The following is a 21450-nucleotide window of genomic DNA, read 5'->3' on the forward strand; positions in this document are numbered from 1 at the left end:
CTTCGTGCACCTCAATTTACAACCACAATGATGCTAAAATTGTCCGTAGATGGTCTGATCGCGTGACTTGTGTACTTGTGATCAGCTTGGTGTGTGTGTGTGTGTGTCTACATTCATAAAGTTCAACATCACGGGGAAATTGGCCAGGAGACACCGTTATTTTGTGACATTTGCTCAAACACACTGCCTGAATGTGGATTTGCCCAGTATCATTACAATTCTCGGACCATTTGCTGAACCCGTCCAAAAATGGAAAGCCACGTACCACGCCACGGTCTACACGGCCAGTTGCTCGTGTGTATGCACGTACGTATGCACACGACTGCTCTGTTTTCGAGTTCTCGAAAATTAAAGTTTCGTTAGTTACGTACCTGCCTTAATTAATTCAGTACCATTAGCATATATGGGCTTTTCTACCGTGTTAATCGTTTGCATTCAGTCTCTATGCATGGCTATGCTACCCGTGAATATGACGGTTTTCAGACCACATGCATCGTAGGAGAGGATGGAGAAATCGTGTTGACCGTGGCGTGGTAAGTAACTGATCGACTCACGGGGCAGCGCACCTTGCCACGCCGTTCGCTATTGGGGCTGGCAGCGGCAGGACGTGCAGTGCCAGGCGACGGCGGGAGGGCAGGCAGGCCTCGCGCCCGCTAGGGATTTGGTCGCCTCCCAGCTTGGGGAATGGATATATAGTTCGCGCCGGAGAAACAACACGGGATACATCTATGCTGTATAACCCTGTGTACGTACTTCGTGGACCTCAATTTACAGCCACAATAGTGCTAAAATTGTCTATATTCAAATATTTATGCCCTCTTCATAAAACTTCGCAGGCCATATTGATTCCTTAAATGGGCTAAGCCAACTTTTTGGGCCGAGACCGTTTGATTTTTGTCATAAATATCCATGATTGAGTCCAGCATTAGTCACTTAAATTGGCCAGGCCCATTTGTTCTTAGTTGGATGCTATTTGGTCTGAAGATTCTAAAGTCCATTTGTTCTTAGTCGGAGCCCCCATCTGTATAATCTATTGATGATCTTTTACTACACCGTGGTTATATAATTAATTTCTCCCCCTCAAAAAAAAATTTGTTACCGTGAAACAACCATAACCTTTCGAATCGAGAAAACTAGAGCGTCGCTCGGTGAACAAGAGATGCACTAAGAGCTAGCGTGCCTATATATTAAGTCCATGTATATTCGGTCTTCACGATTGAACAAGAGATGCAGTGAGAGCTAGCGTGCTTTTGCATGTTCTATCTTCACCCACATGTGTTTTATTCATGCATCTTGTATGTGGAAGTAACGTGATTGAAAAAAAACCAATTGTTACTCACCCGAGCTTCGCATGAAAATGATTACATATGCGAACATACCTCCATGTATTGTTCTTGGTTCTCACAGTCACAGGTATACCTCCTTTTCACATATTGGTGCATCTGTTATGATCATAATAAAGCCTCTAGGAATGGTTAGTTCGGTCACCTTGAGCCAGCAAACAACAAAAATGATTTCCCATTCCAGTGAACATCGTATTGTTCTTGCTTGGACCCTGAAGAATTAACAATTTTGCAAGAGATCATAATATTTCAGCCATCTCCTACAAAGGTTCAATACCATTCACGGTGACAGTACATTTTCAAAGAAAATCAATTTTTTTGATATGAGAAAATAGGAAGAAACAAATATCAAACATGGAATCCGGCGAGAGACGCACACGTACAGAGCAAAGCCAGCAGCAATCGATCAGAAGCAACTAGCTCTACTAATCACGTCAGGCAACACACGAACACGCGAGAATCGATTTATAGCCACATGCCCGTATCGTGCATGTCTTGCTTTCTTTATTTTTGAATTTTCTGGGTGAAGTTTACAGGTAGCGAGTACATGGTGTACTGGATTTTTACTCAATGATGCCTTAGACTTGTTGTCAACATATAACACCACTTGTTCTGATTCTTGATTCATCAGATCTCCTAGGAGTCCTGCCAACCAAACTCCTTGACATGATGTTGTTGCTGCGTAAACACTTATCTACCGGCTCTGCTAACCGGTGGTAATCTGCCACCAGGCTGCAACCATCCATGTGCTGCATGCAACCAGCCATGTAGTGACACATGGCATCATATACCATATACATAAAGTATATTTATACCATTAAGTTATACCATATATCAAAACCACATGTCATTGACTAATACCATATATCATTGACTCATATCATATACGTACCAATACCATATATCATTGACTCATACCATATACCATTGACCCATATCATATACCATTACCCGACCCAATGCTATGTGGCAGGCATGCAAAGCACCGGCACATGGCGGAGCTGTTAAAATCGCCGCTTTGGCTGTTGCCGCTGCTATATACTCAGCCTCACAAGATGATAATGCCACCACCTTTTGTTTTTGTGACAACCACGTGATCATGGTATTTCCTAGAAAATATGCAACACCCGAAGTACTTTTGCGGTCATCCACATCTCCTGCCATATCACCGTCATTGTAGCCAACTAGCTTGGCCACGCCTTCTTCTACATACAACCAAAATTGCTTGTTCCTTTTATGTACCTGAGTATTTGCTTTACAGCAGCATAATGTTCAGTTGTGGGAGCTTCCATGTACCGACTTACTATCCCAACCGAATATGCTAGGTTGGGCCTCCTGTTTACTAGGTACCGAAGACTACCCACAATGCTTCTATATTCCGTGGTATCAACCAACTGTGCCCCACTCTTCTTGCTTAATTTGAACTGAGGCTCCAGGGGAACATGAGTTGGGTTGCAATCATCCATACCACAAGTCTTCAGAATTTTCTTTGCATATGCTTCTTGACAATGTGAAATTCCAGCAGGTTGTTGATGTACCTCAATACCCTAGATAGTAGGTCAACAGCCCTAGATCACTCATCTTGAACAAATCTTTCACATCTGTAGTTTGAATTTTGCAATCTCCTTTTCAAGTCGTCTTGTTATCAACAGATCATCTACATAGATGCCAACTAGTAGAAGGCTGTCTCCAACTCCTCGTTTATACATTGCATGTTATAGATGACTTTTCTCAAAACCAAGGGAGATCAAGGTCCGGTCTAGCTTGATGTTGCATGCCCGAGGTGCCTGTCGCAAGCCATATAACGCTTAATTTGCGTAGTTTAAACACTATGTGTTCTTCCCCTTCCTTGTAAAAGCAGGAGGTTGCTTCACATACTTCCTCTTCTAACTCTCCATTCAGAAAAGCAGATTTCACATCCGTGTGATGCAATTTCCACATATTCTGAGCTGCAAGCTAGAGCTATCAAAAGCCTCACTGATTCCATCCCTCGCCACCTGGCGGCCGGGCAAACACTTCTTCAAAGTCTACACCTTGCTCTTGAACATATCCTTTAGCCACTAATCTGGCCTTGGGCTTTACAACTTCACCATCAGCATCTTTCTTGATTTTATATACCCACTTTAGGCCAATTGCTTTCTGACCATGGGGCAGGTCAACAAGACTCCATGTCGTGTTGTCTTCTATCAAATCCAGCTCTTCTTTCATTGCCACACGCCAACTTTCCTCTTCATTTGCTGCTTCAAACTTTATGGGTTCCTCAACACTTAGCAGGCGCTTGGATCTTGTTGCACGGTCGTTTAATTTAGCCGGCTTCGGTTTCCTAATCTCCGGAGGAGGATACAACTTGGACATCAGGCCAAGCTTTACCTCAGGCGTGGCTGTAGCTCGCCCTGAGCCTCCCCCCGAAGTTGACTGTACTTCCTCTGTCTGTTCTGCCGCGGCGGCAGAGTTTCCTGCCGCGGCAGAGGACTTTCCTGCCATGGCGGTAGGATTTCCTGCCGCGGAAGCAGCACTGCTTCCCTGATCCTCTTCTATTTGTTCTGCCGCGGCAGAAGAATTCCCAGCTGCCGTAGCTTCAGTGCTTTGCTGGTCCGCTGCATCTTGCCTGTCTGCCGCGGCAGAAGATTTCTCTGCCGTCGCAGAGATACTTCGTGTCGACTGTCGAGGTAGAAGGCGGGTACGAGAAGTTGCCACACACCCTCCACTGTGACCCGAAGGAGTTCAGGGATCCTCCTGATTATCCTCATGCTGATGTCTATCACCACCATCACCATGACCTGTAGCGACCTGGTTATCATAATGTACGTGAAATATTTCACTCGTACCTTGTTCACTCGTCTCGGTTATTTTTTATCATCAAGGCGCTGGTGCGGCTCCATGAACAGCATCAGCACCGATGCCAGCCTTGGCATCCGATCGTCAGATCTTGACAAGGGAGCATCTCGGGTCAGCGCCAGGCAGGAGAGAGATGAGAAGGGCGCGTAGATCAGCCTGTGGGCGCTCGGCAAGTGTCGATGTGGACCCCCTCTAGTGGCGGAGCAGTGCAGTCAGGAGGGCGGGTGGATCTTGTCGGGCACATCCTGGGTGTGTCCGGATGTGGCAGTGATGACAGGAGGAATAAGGAGGAGGCATGGGAGAATAGAGGCTGGCAGGTTGGTCCATGGGCCTACTGGCAGAGGGATAGAAGCAAGCGAAAGGGTGAATTGCTGGGTGCTACAGGGAATGCGGAGTGGGAGAGAAGAACTGCATGCGGCTGTCCAGATTCATCCTGGACCGAGAGCTCGATTAATCCACCGTGCACCTTCATATTATTGCAGAAACGTGTGTGCATTTAGGTTTATGGTATGTGTGTGCAAAGTTTCAGGCTTTTTTGAAACATGGAAGTATGAATTCTCCCAAATTGTCAATTTGCCAGAAAATTGAATTTTTTCCAACTGCTCGATTTTTTGAACTGGACATCTTCATTTTTTTTTCATATTTGGCTCCAGGGTGTTGATATGATTCAAATGGTTGTGGTATAAAAATTATTTTTTCTCAATTCAAAAGGTTTGAATTGAAAACTCAAATCTGAAATTCTCCCGTTGCGGGCACCTCTTTTTGACAGCCCGTCCCCCATGTCGCCCTCCTCTGGCGACCCGGGGGAAACCCTAGCGCCGCCAGCCCCAACCCCGCTCCCGTCTCCCCTGCTTCGCCGCCGCCGGAGGGGGTGCCGGCGAAGCCCGCGCACCGCCCAGGGAAGGTGGCGGCGAGGCGGTCTTCCTCTTCCTCTCCTCGCGGGCATGGTGTTCCTCGGCGGCGCGTGGTGGCAGCGTTGCTGCAGGGCAGGCGGGCGGCCCGGGGCTCCCGCGAAGGCGGCTCCCGGTGGCGAGGCGGCGCGAGTGCCGGATCCGGGGCGGACGGGCTTGTGGTGGCCTGTGGCCGTGGGAGGCGCGTGCGGGCAGCGTCTGGAGGCCGGCGGCGAGGCGGCTCGCCAGATTCGCCGATTGTGGCGCCGGATCCGGTCCTGCGGTGCGTGGTGGAGGCAGGCCCTGGTGCGGCGAGGCCCGGTGGCGCGCGCGGCACGGCGTCAGTAGGAGCAGAGGCGCCCTTGTGGTGGCGGACAGGAACTTCGAGCCCGCTCGGGGCCCATCTGGTCCGGGGCGGGCCTGCTGTTCTTGACGCTGCTCCAGGTGCGCGTGGAGCCTGATGTGCTGGCACCTGCACCGTGGTGGTGCCGGAGGCCGGCCAGGCAGCGGTGGGCTGGGTCCTCACCGTCTAGTCCCCGTCCCGGTGGTGGTGAGATGGTGCGCAGCCTTCTACTCCTTCGACGACGTGGATCTCGTTTCTCTACGGCGATGAGGTCAAAAGGCGGCTCCTTGTTGCATGATGGACGTCGGGGTTGACGGCAGGGTCGGGAGAAATCCTTGCGTGAAGCTGACGACGGCGACGCCCGCGGGCGCCGTCACCTCCTTGGAGGCGTCGTCATGGCGTTGCCCGTTCTTCCCCGCCTCGAGCACCGGGGGAAACCCTTTATCCGCTCTTCGGATTAGGCGGCGGCGGCACACCCATGTTGTTCCCCTCTTGGGGGTGTCGTCTAGGTGGCTCTTGGAGTCCTTGGTGTGACAGTCAGAGTCGGTCGGCCACCGCTCGGAACTTGGGCTTCCGGGACGCTATGTACGCCGTCGTCGAAGCTTCTTCTGGGTCGACGCCTCCTTAGGTCAGGTTCGGTCCCGCCGTTCTCTCGCTGACTCTTAGGCACTTATGGGCGGGCGGTGCGTTGGCTTGTGCCTTCCCGGAGTTGGAGTTGGTCTCAGGAAGTTTCCCTCTTCGGTTGTGACGCGGCTTTGAAGCTCGGTGTATCGCCCCCTCGCCATTCTTGTCGGGAGACGATACAAGGCGAATCCTTGTCGTTGTTGTTGTATGGTGTGTTGTAATCCGTGTGGCGTTGCGTTTATATCGTGTAGCCTTTTTTGGCGTTGTACAGCCGTCTTGGCCTCTTGGCCACTCTGTGGTGTTGTAACTGGCTTTCTGGCCATCTCCTTCTTTAATCCATGATGCGCCCGCTGGGTCGCATTCTTGAAAAAAAACTCAAATTTGGCCAAATTTTGAATCTGAAACTTCTCTGAACATTTGTACTGAAGTCGAAAAACTTTATTTTATAAAGTTATCAGAAGTTGTTTAAATATGCTAATAGAATTTTCTGGGATTTTTCCAAATTGAAAACCATGCATAAAATGATAAAATATTGTTTTGGCTGTTTTTGCAAAAAAAATGTCTGTCATGCATAAAAAATGGCTCGGTACACTTCGACAACAATTCAAATACGCCCTTTAGTATTCCATATAAGCCAGGGACATTTTCGGGATTTATCGACCTACAGACAGGCACATTTATTTCTCTAATGCAACCTTTTCGGGAGGGATCTATCTCGCTCTCTCCATATTTCTTGTGCCCTTTCCCATTTTCTCTCTAATTCATTTGCTCGTTGTTATTCTCGGCTACAATCACTTTGTACAATAGAGTTGACGATTTGTTCCAAGAGCATCAAATAGTGTGCCTTCATACCACATTAGGTATTGAGAGAAGTCGCTCCCATTGGGAATGCCCATGGATCAGAATCTAGCTAGCGTGCATCGCCCAAAGGTGCACAGCCAGAGACAGAACCGAAGAGAAGCAGGCGGTGCATGGCAAGGTCAGGTCTAGCTTCCTCAGAAGATTTAAGGACAAAATCTAAGATCTGCATGCCATCAGCGCCTGCCTAGTAAAAAGTAGGTTGGCTTCGCACTGTTTGTTCTGGGGGGGCGCAATTGGTAACATCTTTTCCACATCTCGTCAAAGATGGGATGGCACTTTGCCGAAGCCGGCCAGTTCACCCAGACAACACAATGCAAGTTATGCAAGCAATTTGGTTTGCTTTATGTAAGCACCAAAGTTTTATATCCAGATCATTCGCTCAAAATGCAAGCTACTGGTAACACAATTACAAACACATAACATAGAAGAAAGGTGCTTCAAAGTTGGAACATATAAGATGTCACCATGCATGACAGCATGAACAAACAGCAGTTGTCTGAAAAACTTGGTAAGTAATGCAGCTTTCATGGAGATGACGGCCAAACAAAACCAGTACCGAATTCTAATCACTCGATGTCCTGACCATCGTCCCATATGGCCTCCTCCTCGTCACTTCCAATGACATAGTAGTCATCATCAATGAGCTCGCTTGAATAAATCGAATCATCATCGGAGTCGTCCGAGTACTCTTCCCAGAATCTGTCCTCATAGAAGCCATCGACAAGAGGACCTTGGACTTTCAGCCAAGGATATCTCTCTTCCAGCAGTTTATTATCCACGTACCAGCAGCCACGCACATCTAAGAATTTGAGATCATGACATTGGGAGGCTATCTCAACAACATCCTCTGTCGCAATGAGCATGTAGCCTATTTCAAGATGGCGGAGCTTTCGCATATTGTAAGCAATAGCACGGGCCTCATCATGTTGGCTGTCCTTGCCATCAACATCCATTGGGTGCATGACGTGCCAAAGTCTTTCAAGAGATCTACAATTCTTGCCAAATGCCTCCAAAGCACGGGCGCCGATCTTTGTACAGCTACTTACATCCAAGAATGTAACATTAGACAATCTTTGTGCAACATCTTCCACTATGCAGTCACTGATATCACTCCTTGGAAGCTCGAAGGTCTTAAGAGACCGTGCGCTTGCAAAAGCAAACACGGTAGTAGGGTCAGTATAGCTAGGTTTGAACCAAATAATATGGATGGGAGAACGAAGTACAATGGATGTGATGCATACCCCTATATTCTATAGGGATTCACTGGAAGGTCACACATATTTTTTTAAAGACACAACATACACAATTAAATCTTAACTCCGAACATGAACTGAGTTTAGATTCATGGCACTGGGGCAGCGTATAGGGTGGGGGGGTGGATGGTAATGCCATTTTGGACATATTCTTCGGCGCACATGTGAAGGTTATGCATGGTACTGTGTGTTTTTGACATCTGTTACGGACTCACGGTAAACAAAAACAGATTGAACCAACCAGAGGTGCACAATTGTACCTAGCAGCTTATAACACCGGCCAGCTAATGCTTAAGTGCAACAGAATGATGGCACTCCAATTGTACTACTAAAATGGAACTGATAGTTCATAAGCATATATAATCAATAAACATATGCACAATTGTTTGGAATGATGGAATGCAGTGCTCATAGGCTGGACCGCTGGAGCTTATAGTATAAAAAGAAATAAATAGTTAAAGAAATTAATTTTGGAATCAATAATATTACAGAAAATAGATATGCCTGTGGAATCAAACAGACGTACTCCGTATTATGTACGCTGGTCCCATGTCCCATTAGCAGATAAAATTGCATCAGTGATCAGCTCTATAGCACAAGCTAGTGAGGTATTATATGTCACCTGCCACTGCTTGTGGCAACCAAAATCATATTTTGCACCGATGCACCTCATGCCCTTGTGCAACGATATTGCCAAATATGAAGTTGTCCAGCAACAGGCAAATTTTCATGGGCTAATGATTTGTCAACATTACAGTCACATCCAAACTCGGATGCATCGATCCCAAGTCATCAAATCTCAATAGGAAAACATCATGCAACAGAGAAATTATTTGGACAAAAGAACACTACTTACTGGTCTGCAATGAAGCAAACAATGTGTCGTTGGGAAGCGCAGACACGCTAAAGCGACTGAATGAACCACCGCTGCGAGCGATGAGCATATGAACCATGCGAGTGAGCTTTTCAGACTTCCACCAATTCCGCTGGCACCACTCGTCGATGTCAATCTCCTGCCAGCAGTAGGGACCTGAGACCACCCGGTTCCAGGATTTGCAAACCCGGGGAACCACAGTAAGAACCTCCTGAAGTGAGAGGTTGCGAAAGATGAGGCCTAGGGCATCTGGTAATAGCTCCTCCCAACATCTGTACTCATTGCACTCTTCTCCCATCCCTGCAGCTAGGATTGACCTTACAAGTTATATGTAATCCACCTGTTTCAAGAACAATGATAAATTACTCCGTGATAAAATGTACATAAGTGAACACAGTTGGAGATCTGAAGTAGCATGTTCATGATTTCATGGTAACTCGTATTAACAAAATGGAAGAACTTTTCTCTAAAAAGATTGAGCTCAGAGGAGCTACTTTCTTCTCTTCCAGGAACAAGGTAGCTAGTGGTCAAATTTCCAATTATCAAACTTTATTTAGAGAAAACAATTTGCAAATGAGATCGCTGAAAGAAGCAGGTATTAAGGCCGGTACTTAAAAAGAAACCCAAACTGGCAAATCTTATTACTACAGACCACTGTCTGATTGTATCTGCATCGCTCTACAAATTGCAGGCTGCAACCAAGTTACTCGAACCAAAACACAAAATATGGTCCCAAGAAAAATGAACTCGAACCACGAGAGATGCTGCAACTAGATGGGGAACCATGAACTTTGTTACATCGGTCCAAGGAACAGGCTAGGTATGGCAGAGAAGACGCCCTGCCTAGATCATCCCACGCAGATACTAAAAATAGCACCCCCTTGGAGCAAAGCGGCCTAATGACAGGAAAAAAAAACCCAGATCCGAATGAAGACGCCGTAGATCTAAAGCAATCATCGGAAGAGACGAAAAATTCGAGAAAGACGAAGGGTGGACTGCGCCCTAATTGGCGCCCCGCATGCAGCCAAAGGTAAGGTACTGGATACTTGCGAGAAAGAACAAAACAGCTTCAGCCTTTTCGAAGAAGAACAGAGAATAAGAATAAGAAAGAGGACCCGTCCTTTTCCACCCCGGAGGATTCGCAGCGAGGATGGAAACTCGAGGACGAGATGCTCGAGAGTCTTACCAGGTCGATCGACATGGAGGAGGTTGTGTTCTTTGGATCTGTGGGAGCCTCGGCGGTGTGGGGAGGAGATTGTGTTCTTTGGATCTGAGGGAGCGCCTCTAGGGCGAGGGGAGAGACAGTAGAGATAGAGGTGAATTGGTCACCGCGCGATATATAGGGCCTGGAAAGTTGTTCTCCTTTTCTGCGGGCGATTGTCTTAATTTCCTTCCCCAATTGGCCAAAGAAAAAAAAAACGTGAGTTCCTTCTTCGTGACTAAGGAATGATCTCTTTGCAATTAAAGATAGGATGTCTTTTCCATTATACCCCCTCCTTTCCATAACTCTTGACCCAAGTTCTTTTTACGCACTAAAGTGCGTCTAGATTCATCTGTATTTAGACAAAGTTGCATCAAGAATTATGAAATGGAGTGAGTACTAGATTACATCTTTTTCTTGACATTTATTCAATTATAATTATCCATTTAAGCATTACTTCCGAGATATGACATAGAAGATATCTTTTTGTATATCATCCTTCATTGTCATCATTAAATGACGTGGAATGCGGCATATCACACTAGGAGATATCCTATTCTATATCATGTTTTATTGCCTTCATTAAATGACATGGAATCCATAAGTTTCATGCCCCAACTACCAGAATAAAAAATAACTATCAGAGGATATAGTTGGCCTTAAGTAACGGGATTTTACTGTCCAAGTATTTGATAAATTAAAAAAATTTAAATAGGCACAAACTTTTGATTAGCTCAATATTCTTTTCTCATGTGTGAATACTTATTGGATTTGTGATTTTCAAACCTTTTAGCAGCGCCAGTTTTAGTATCAACTGCAACTATACTCTCAAAACTTGTGTGATGTAATTAAGTAGATTTAGTAAATCGTACTTTGGAACCAAGTGAGATATTTCATGTCGACGTGATTAACTAACATGGTCTCCAAAACTCTCCAAGGCGTGGCATATGAGATGTGACTGATGGGGCGCGTAGAGATAAAAAAAACTTTTCCTACGCGAACTCCCAAGATCTAGCCGAGGTAGAAGGCCACGAGGATTACCACTAGACGCGCAGTTGCGGATTACCGATGCGGCGCCTTGATGCAATGCAGTCCCTCGATCCGATCCAGCCGATCCAATCCCGCGATCGTCGAAGTGATGAACGTACAGCACCTCTGCCGGTATCCACACGTGCGAGGAGGAGCTCCGGCGGTGGACTGCTAGGTCCGGTGCGACGGTTGGACTGAATGGGGCTAGGGTTCTCAACGCATGAGAGTGGAAAAACCGTGCCCCTTAGGCATCCCACGCCCCTGCTTATATACCGAGTGGAAGTGGGCTCCAGCACTTGTGGCCCATCTACTCTGCGAGTCCAACTCGCATTGTCAGCCCAATTCCAGTTCGGATCCAACCCGACCAAATACTTGCTCCCGCTCTTAAGTGTGTGACCCCGCAGGCTCATGGCGACTTGGACACGATTGGAGTCCGACTCTCAATCGATCAATCGGTAGCAGCTCCTAGCAGAACGTGCCGACTCTCAAGTACCATCGAGTCATGACGACGTACCTTCCAATGTGACATACGTCTTAGTCCCTTTTGCCTCACGATATACCTTGTCGAACTATAGGCGATTAATCGTCATCCCTTTAATAGTTCAACTCTCTTCTCGATCTGTGATATACGATTCATCCGACTAACTCTTAGTCGATCGACCCGGTTAACAGTTAACCAAGTCGCGCATGGCCATGCTTCCCGAATCATATCACTCGAGAGGGTCCAGAGAATATCTCTCCAGTCGGAGGGGCAAAATCCCATCTTGGTTATCCACATCACACAGCTTGATTCTCAGTCAACCCGAACTCTGCCTTTATAACTGCCCTGTTACGGAACAACGTTTGACAGAACCTAAGTTGGTGATCCACAACTCGGATTGTGCGATAACCTCAGGTCTAAGGATTATATTGATTGAGACATGCAAATGACGACCTACTCGTTGCATCTCAATATGGGTCAGTCCGACTCGCTAAACTCTTTAGCCGAGTCCGTGTAAGCTGGAATGACATCACCATGCCCATGACAAGTGGAACCGAGTCATCAGCCAACTTTCACATTAGTCTAGGTTATGTGTCCAGCACAACCTGAATGACTAAGGACAATTTAGTATGAACAACATGAATACATAGTTCCACAATCAAATCACATATTCAATGATACATATCAGATGTTCAAACAAGGACAACTTAATAATATTTATGAATACATTGGGAATTACATCATACATGATTGCCTCTAGGGCATATTCCCAACAGTGACTTGGTTAACTATCGTGTTATTGATGCAACATTATTATGAATTTGATGATACATATGTCAACTTGCCATATAGTGTCACCTGACATACCCAAGAGTTTTGGGCTAAACTGAACCACTTGTGAGTTTTCGGGTCCGACTCTACGAGTGGGACCTATTTGATTATGCCACGCAAGTTGAACGACTACCATGTGTGTGATTTGCTCTTCACCAATCCTGATCCCGTTGGCAATAACTTTGGCAATTACTTTGTGGTCATATATTTCTCACCAAAATATAATAGATTGATATATTGGCTGCTTCCCGAAAGAGGTCTAATTGACAATAACTTTGTGGTCATATAGTTCAGAATTACATGAGGATAATCATTGGCATATGTTCCCTCTCTCAACCATATGAAAAGGCATACCTAACCCTAACAGGTTCGCTCTCACCTCTACCTTCTGCCTCAATCTCCAAGACATCTCAATGAACCTCCATCCCTATCATGTGATGTTGTTTAAGAGCTAACCGCGCCAACTTCATACTACGTGGCCATGTGTTCCCATGCACCACCCTTCCACGAGTTTTTTTGTCTTTTCTGTGTCACACCTTTCAACATAATGTGTTATATTTCTTCCCTCACTACTACAGAAAGGTTTATCAGTAGCAGTCAAAAAACAACATCAGTAACGGTCGGGGCCGCCGTTACTAACTTCGTGTTACTGATGATACCCATCATCAGTAATGGCCGCTCTGACCGTTACTGATGTACCATCATCAGTAACTGTCGCAGTGACCGTTACTGATGTATATATACATCAGTGGCGGTCGCTCCGACCTGACCGTTACTGATGTATATATCATCAGTAACGGTCGCGTTGCCACATCAGTGTCGGTCGAGCGACCGACACTGATACATTTCCGGTATTTAAAATAATAATTAAAACCACAGAAAATACACAGAATAATATATACAGCACAGAAAAATGTATCTCATCACAGAAAAATACATATAAAGCCGCATCACATCACATCATTTAAAGCATACAAATGTATATAAGCCGCATCATTTAAAGCATATAAAGAATACAAATGTATCTCACTTCACGACATTGATTACAAAGTGTCAAAATTTCATAGAAGCATAATTACAAAGTGTCAAAATTTCATAGAAGCATATAAAGAATACAAATGTATCTCATTTCAAGTTTGAATCTATTGTCATGGGTGAACCCTAGACACCACTTGTTCCACGCGTTCGTAGAAGTCCCCACTAGGCTTGATGACCTCATTGTTGATGAGATGGGACGAACTCCCTTTGAATGTTATACACGACCCATTTAGGTCGGTGTCCCATTGTCATTCGGGGCCGTCAGTACTCTTCCATCGCCGCGACTGACTCCTTCCACTCAGGCTTGAACATGCTGGCATTCTCCATAAGAATGTGATAGCAGTAGTAGCCACAGTACACACTGTCGGCCGGCTGTTGCTGGCAAAGAAACCTGTGGTTGTGGTGAGGCTCGTCTTTATAGCATTACCAGCTAGTTTTCCCTTGGTCGCCACTTTCCAGGCAGTATTAATGAGTGATTTAATGGGTTTTCAGAACCTACCTCGAACACCCTTCTTCGGAAGTAGTGAATCGAAGTAGTACACCACGGACCAAGGCAAACAAATGAGTAGGATGACCCAATGGCCTCTGTTTTCAAAAGAAACAAACTCTAAGTATCTAAGGGTGTATAAGAAAGACTGAATTAGAAAAAACAAACGGTTCCATATATAAAATTCAACTTACTCCAAATTAAGGAAGAAGAGGATAAAGTCGTGGTCCGCGTATTTCTCAAGGCATGTCACCAAGTATTTAGATGCCATGGTTCTTGAGGCATCCTTTTTTGGCTCAAGACCGATGTCACCGTAGTTGAACATCGCGGGGTCTAGAATGGCCACTTTTTTGACCTCCATTCGCTGCAGTTCTCTTATTTGGTAGGCATACCACAGCCTTAAGAGGTTGATATCAAGCTTTTGGCGGTTGAAGAGGTGGAACAGTTCGTTGAACTCCACACCAAAGGTGATAGGACGTTCCTGCATGTTCTCGGTTTCTTGGTCAAAGAAGGCATAGTCTTTTGGGATTCTAACATTGATCTGTTGGGCATGCTGTTGAGAACCAGCTGATTGCTTGCATGTAAAACTGATGAAGCTCTTGCATCTCTCTGGACACGGCACGCAGAGAATCTTCGGTGATCATCGGTCTTCCAGGATAGTAAATTAGCACCCGGTCAAACTCCCTAGCCACGAAATAGGATCCGTCTTCGAATCTCTGGCCTTGATATGGGTTCTTGATGAGAATGTCAGGCCTATTGTCCTCCCAGACTCCAGTTATGTCAGGCACATAGTGCATCTCATCTTGAGTGACATTGGAGGACTCCTTGATGGTCTTGCCGCCGCCCCCCCTTTTTTTATGCCTCCTCTTACTTTCCCATGCCTTTTGCTCCTCTGCCTTGTACTTGTCGTCGATCTTGCAGCCACCCATGGACTCAGCGGCACCCAAGAGAGAGAAGGTAGGAGGGACGCTTCCAGCCTGTGCCGACCCTATGGTCTGAATATCTTTGAGCTGTGCAGGCATCGACATTGCCCGCTCTTCATCTCCGCCGGCATCGACAGGAGGAAGTATCCTAGGGGAAAGGCCAAGCGGCGAATGAGAAGTACCTTTGTGGGCGGAGGGAGATGGAGTCATAGAGGGCCGGCGCTGGTTGTAGAGAGATACCAAGCTCCTAGGCCACATAATGCGGTAGTTTGGACAATCGTCTAGGATATCCACGCCTTCCTCCGGAGGTAGCGGGATAGCATAATCACGATGCTTCTCGACGACGGAGTCCACCATCACACTCACTTGTGCGTCGTTCATGAGAATGCCGTGCACCAGTGGCGGTGATTGTCTGGGCATCAGGCGGCCAATGGCGCCTACGGGCTTCCTAGGCTTGTCAACGTGCATCTGAACATCTTCAGGCTTCATCATGCATGTGTTTCCACATTTGCGACATGGACAACGCATCCATATCACCTTTCGCGACTCCCAAGAGACCGTCCATTCGGTTATCCATCGAGCATTGATTCTTTCCTTGACGTACATCCAAGAACGATCCTTCGATCTACAACACAATACACAAGAAAACAAACAAAGCAAAATAGTTAGCCTAATCATTGACAAGGGGATTAAGGTGTTAATTAACCGAAGCTAACTAAAAATTTGAAATTAGAGACATTCGGAGAGAAATTGGAGGCCGGCGAGAAAGATCGGGAGGGAGAGAGAGCTCGCAAGGGAGAGGGAAGCTCCGGGCGACGACGAGGAGGCCGCATTTTGGCCGGCTGCGGGCGCGGGGGGGGGGGGGGGGGGAGAAGGAAGGGGGAGGGAGGAGGGGCTACCTGGGGGGCTCGCCGGCGGCCATGGCACCGTCGGGCAGCGTTTCGCCGTCGCCGGAGAAGAAGGGGCCGCAGCTGGTCCGTTACGACGCGCAGCGCGACCAGGTGCGGCTCTGCCCAACATATTTAAATCGCGACGATCATTAGTGGCGGTCGGGAATTGGGCGACCGTTACTGATAATCGTGGGTACATCAGTAACGGTCGTGTTGGGGCGACCGTTACTGATGCGTGGTTCATCAGTGGCGGTCGCCTCTTAACCGACCGCCACTGATGTAACTCGTGAGGTATGATGGTTCATCAGTGGTGGTCGCCTCGCGCGACCACCACTGATGTATGGCTGGGCCGGGACGGGTAGAGCCCGCTCTGTTCATCAGTAACGGTCGCGGCCGCCACCGACACTAATGTTGTTCATCAGTAACGGTCGCGCCGGACCCGTTACTGATGTGCCGTTGCATATAGACCGTTTTGTAGTAGTGCCTTTCTCCCACACCTAGAACGAAAACAACGTCACATTCTAATAAAAACTTGTCAATGTTCCTTTACTCTTTCCCAATATTGTCTCCTCTCACATCGCAATTGTTCGACTGTACCCAACTAGACATCCTTCACCATGCACCCTGGCCTATCCAAGAGGGAGAGGAAGAATAAAAATGTATAAAACTAATAATTCACGTACGAGTGACAAAAATTTATAATCAATTGGAAAATTTGAAAATAATTACCATCTACTAATTCAATTTAATTGTGTTTCTTATATGCAATCATTTAATGTGCCCTAACTTGGCTTCTTGTCAATATTCCCTCTTGTTTGAGCATAAGAGTTTATGAAATATTATTTTGCTACAGCTTTAAATGGTTTTCACAGAAGTATATGCCATCTCCACACTTAGGTTTAATATGTTGATACAACCAATCTAGGGTTTTGTCCCTCCCTGTTGGAAATATGCCCTAGAGCCGATAATAATGTATTATTTATTTCCATGTTTGTAATTGATGTTTATATTTCTATGCGATAATTGTAATGGTTCTTCAATATGAGATTCGGAGGAAAAACACACCTTCTTGTGTGGAAACATATAAATACCCAAGTAGGTCACTAGTCTCGCCTATAAGGCTCAGCTATTACGGATGATCCTATTTTTTTCCCCATCATGAGTACTGCGATGCCGGTAATAATGGGAACACATTGTAGGACGGGAGCATTAGAACGCTCTCAAGCATGGGACGATTCGGTAGGTGGAGTATCACCATTGTGATGGGATGGAGAAGATACCACCTAAAGAACTAATGAGCTTATTTCCATTCTACAAAATATGCATCTGCAATCAAATGCTTGCACATACCAAATTATCTGCAACCCAACAAACCATAGAGAGAAACAGTAAGATTTGCATGCATATTGGCCCCTATCACATAGCCATCAAAAATCATTTTTCCAAAATACTGTAAGAGATTGTTTACAATGCTATAGCCAAATTCCTTATAGTTTTTCATATGGTATATGGCACTCAGCTATACCCTCACATAAAACAAGTCAGCAGAATGCGCGACTGTACATGTTTTAAAGTACATAAGAAAACTGTCAATTCATTCTCCAGTAGTGAAATTCTGGATTCCTTTAATTAAGAATGGAGAGTCAAAATATTTATGTCAAATTGTTGCTTCTGAAGTAAGCTGCAGTGTTAAAGTTAGTTTCTTAGAAATGTTCCAATTATTTGTAAAATCTTAAGGAACTTCACTGATTTCCCAAGCATTTTCTGTTTAGAAATTTCATCTCAGTTTTATATGCCTTCTAAATGTCATTTTCTGCTCAGTCTTTGTTCTTTTGAAAGGAATTTCATTTTCTGATCAGTCTTTTTTTTTGAAGAAATTTCAGTTCCTGATCAGTCTTTTTTTTTAAGGAATCTAAATGTCAGTTTTTTGTACCACAACAGCGAACTTGTTTACGAATAAGATTGCACGCAACTAGCAAACTGAAGCTTTGTTCTCAGTTTATTAATTTTTTCAGCCATGTGCAAAAGCAAGAGTGGAAAAAAAGGCATAGTAAAGTCAAAACAAAAGAAAAACATGCTTCTACTCACTCTAGTATGTAATCATGCCAGCATGTAGTAAATGCAAAAGAAACGAAAAAAGGCAACATCTTATAATGCCAGCATGTAGGATATGTAGCACAAAAAAGAAAAAAAAACAGTATTAATAATGGGAAAAATATCGTTCAGCATGGTATATGCCTTGAAGCAAAATGGACACCTACAGAGAGAATGAAAAAATCACTCCATGCACCATAGACCCGTAGACTTGGATACACAACTACAATGACAAAAGTTCATGACAAGTACGTGAAAACTATAAACATGGCAGAAACAGGAGTAACATCACTACTTACGAGCCATCATCCATTTTCTGACTGGAATCACTATCATCCATAAGCGCATCCTCGAGGTCTTCGGGCACAGGAAGTTCAGATTGAGCAAATATTTTGCCACAACATCTTACTTCGAGATGATTTACCACAACATCAACTATTTTGCACTTCTTTTCCGTCTGCTGGTAGTTCCTCAGTAAATCTTGGACCATGGTAAATAATACATTGCATTTGAGAATAAAAATGAGAGTACTTACTTTAGAGATGGAACAAAGGTGGAGTTACTTACGAAACGTTTTTTAGCCTTAGCTAGCTAGGGTTGTCAATGGAGCTGCCACTTCAAGTCTCTCTATTTCTTGAGTCCTACTTTCAGTTGCTTGTAAGTGTTTCATGATTGTTGCTTGTAAGTGTTTCATGATTGTTGCTTGTTCAGGACCAAATGTCTTTTCCTTCATAAGAAAACATGCTCTCTTAATGAAGTGCCAGCACTACATGCATCAAAAACCACATGATTTTGAACGGAACAACTTACTATTACATTGAAGCTTTTGGTACGAATAAAATTTCTTGAACTACTTTGTAGTTTTGAGCTACATCATCTGATGATATAATCCACCAATACCGCCCACTACAGCACAAAGAGGCTTCGCCGAAATTGCCTTCGGCAAAGGCTTTGCCGGATGCGTTTTTTCATGGCCTTCGGCAAAGGGCCTCCGCCTGAACAAATCATGGTGAAGGCTTCTTTGCCGAAGACATTCACACTGGCCTTCAGCAAAGGCTTTGCCAGATGCCAAATGACGGGCCTTCGGCAAAAAAGAAAAAGAAGAGACAAGGGCTCATGGATGGAGACGGTGTCAGAAGGTGGCTTGCCCAGGATGGCCCAAGTGTTGTGGGCGCCCAAGCATCTGTTTCTCCTTGTATTTAGATGAGCAGGTTTGGTCTTCTACTATTTCGTTACCAGAAATTTGGAGAAACATCAAAATGGAAAAGACGCAGCTAGAGAAGTTGGCTTCAAAGATTTTCGATGAAATCTTTGTTGTCGTTTTAGTTTTTTCGATCAGATGTATTTTATTCGTTGAATAAATGAGCACCGATAGATAAGCCCTTCCATGCTGCCAGCATCCTTGCACTACCAATCTAGCTTAGGTTGTGTATCTTGGGATCTAGTAAGATAGTCTTTGCGACATGCCTCACGATCTTTGATAGGCTCATCAACGATTTCATTATAGTACTTCTTTACAGCATCCTTCTTGAAGGACCGCATGCCACCTTCAGGAATGATTGCACGGCAAAAAAAAAACTGATACACTAACTACTACTTTACTCTGGAAACCTATCTATTATTTAAAATTCTACTACTAGTAGTATTAAGTTTTTTTAGAGGAATTCCACTAGTAGATTTTTTTTTTAGAATCAGTGGAATTCTACTAAATATTACTTTTGGGACCGGCCCGAGAGCTCGCCTAGGCTCAGTGAGGCTCGAGCTTGGCCCGCTACGTGAACAGCCCGGAGCTTTGGGCCCAACAAATTGAGTAGGCTGGACAGCCCAGAAGCATCAGCTCGCCTAGGCTCAGTGAGGAATGATTGCACGCCTCGCGAGCTGGACCGAGCCAGCCCGAGCTCGAGCTGAGCCTGCTCCGGTGGCTCGCCGGCGATATCGGAAAAAGCCAATTCGGCTTGCCGACTCCCGAGCTTTGCCAGCCTCCGCCGCTCCGGCACTCGGCTCGTCGCCGTGCAGCCCGGTCCTTGTGCAAGTACGTATCTTTTTTTTTGTTTTGTTTTGATAATTAGTCAAAGTTTGAAGATAGCTAACCACGTTTGTCGCGTGAACTGCTATGATTCAAATTTCGCATGCATTTCCCCACACGCCCAGCATCTTGGTGGAGCTGGCTAGCATATATCTTTGCGTGTGCACAGAATTTCATTGGCCCATTGCATGGATGACCAGTTAAGCACAGCCTAAAAGAAGATGTGGGCACAGTTCAGTCGCTAGCCTTTGATGCCGTTGGTGCCCCCACGGTCGCCAGTATGCAAAGACGTTAGCATCTTCCAGCCAGTTTTATTCGTTGGAATACATATCGTAGTATATATTCATTCTGTTTTCGCCTTTTCGGTAAATTCATTCCGAATTCAGAAATTCTAAAACTCGTTCGATCATGGTATTTCCCTGCCGACAGGTTCAACGATCCCTGTATGTTCTCGCAATATTAGGCAACCAGTGGCCGTGGATAGGTACATGCGTATGTAAAAAAAGTTGCGACAATTAACTTGGATCGGAGGAAATAATACTTTTTTATTCGATGCCGTTGCTGCCCCCACGGGTGCCGATGCAAAGACGTTAGCATCTTCCAGCCATTTTTATTCGTTGGAACAAACAACTAAAGCGTATACATATTGTAGCATATCCTTTTTTTTTACGGTCAGTTCAGTCTGAATTCAGAACTCTGAAACTCGTTCTTTCTCCGACAGGTTCAACAATTCCTATATGTTCTGGCAATATTAGCTAACTCATGGCCGTGGATGTTCGTTTTATCCCATTTTTTTTTATTCTACTTTGTTTTACCGGGAATCCAAATCTTATACATATGTATGTAAGGATTATTTTGGTCGTTTTGCTATATTTAGTGCAATTCATATGCGACACATATGGCAAAACTATGGTCTTGAGGCCGAGGTCTCAATTTTTTTCATAATAGTACCCATAATGATTTCGGCTTTAGTGATGATTAAATTTTCTTTGTCAAAATCCCTATAATGAGTCTCATTTGCTGTTGCCAAACAAAAGGATTTTAAGAGGGGATAAGACACTCTATTTTGGTACCGACAAACTTGCTAAAATGCAGTTGAATGTTTTCTCCTTTCTATATGCAATCAATTAATTGGTTCCTGTTTTTCGTTACTAAAATTAAAATTATATTTTGTTATTTATGTGTGCCACTAATCATTTGGTGTGCAATTTGCAATTTTTGTTCAGGAATTCACCATTGCGTGTAAGAGTCCATAGACCGGACCACACCGGAGGTGCCCCGTCCCTTTTCCAAAAAAAGTACCTCGTCTCCTCCCTATGGTTGGTATATATTTCCTTGTTCTGATCGAATAGAACTAGATGCTCGTCTTACTCTACATGCATATTGGCCATTGCACAAAATTAAACTTGTATCCTTCGAACGTA

At 45.1% G+C, this 21450-nt stretch overlaps 1 pseudogene; it reads right to left on the bottom strand.

The window, feature by feature from the left end:
* Nucleotides 1–7423: 7423 nt before the first annotated feature.
* Nucleotides 7424–9324, bottom strand: LOC100840488 (annotated as a pseudogene).
* Nucleotides 9325–21450: the final 12126 nt, after the last annotated feature.

This window comes from Brachypodium distachyon, chromosome 1, assembly GCF_000005505.3.
Source record: "Brachypodium distachyon strain Bd21 chromosome 1, Brachypodium_distachyon_v3.0, whole genome shotgun sequence".
In the NCBI taxonomy this organism is placed as follows: Eukaryota; Viridiplantae; Streptophyta; class Magnoliopsida; order Poales; family Poaceae; genus Brachypodium; species Brachypodium distachyon.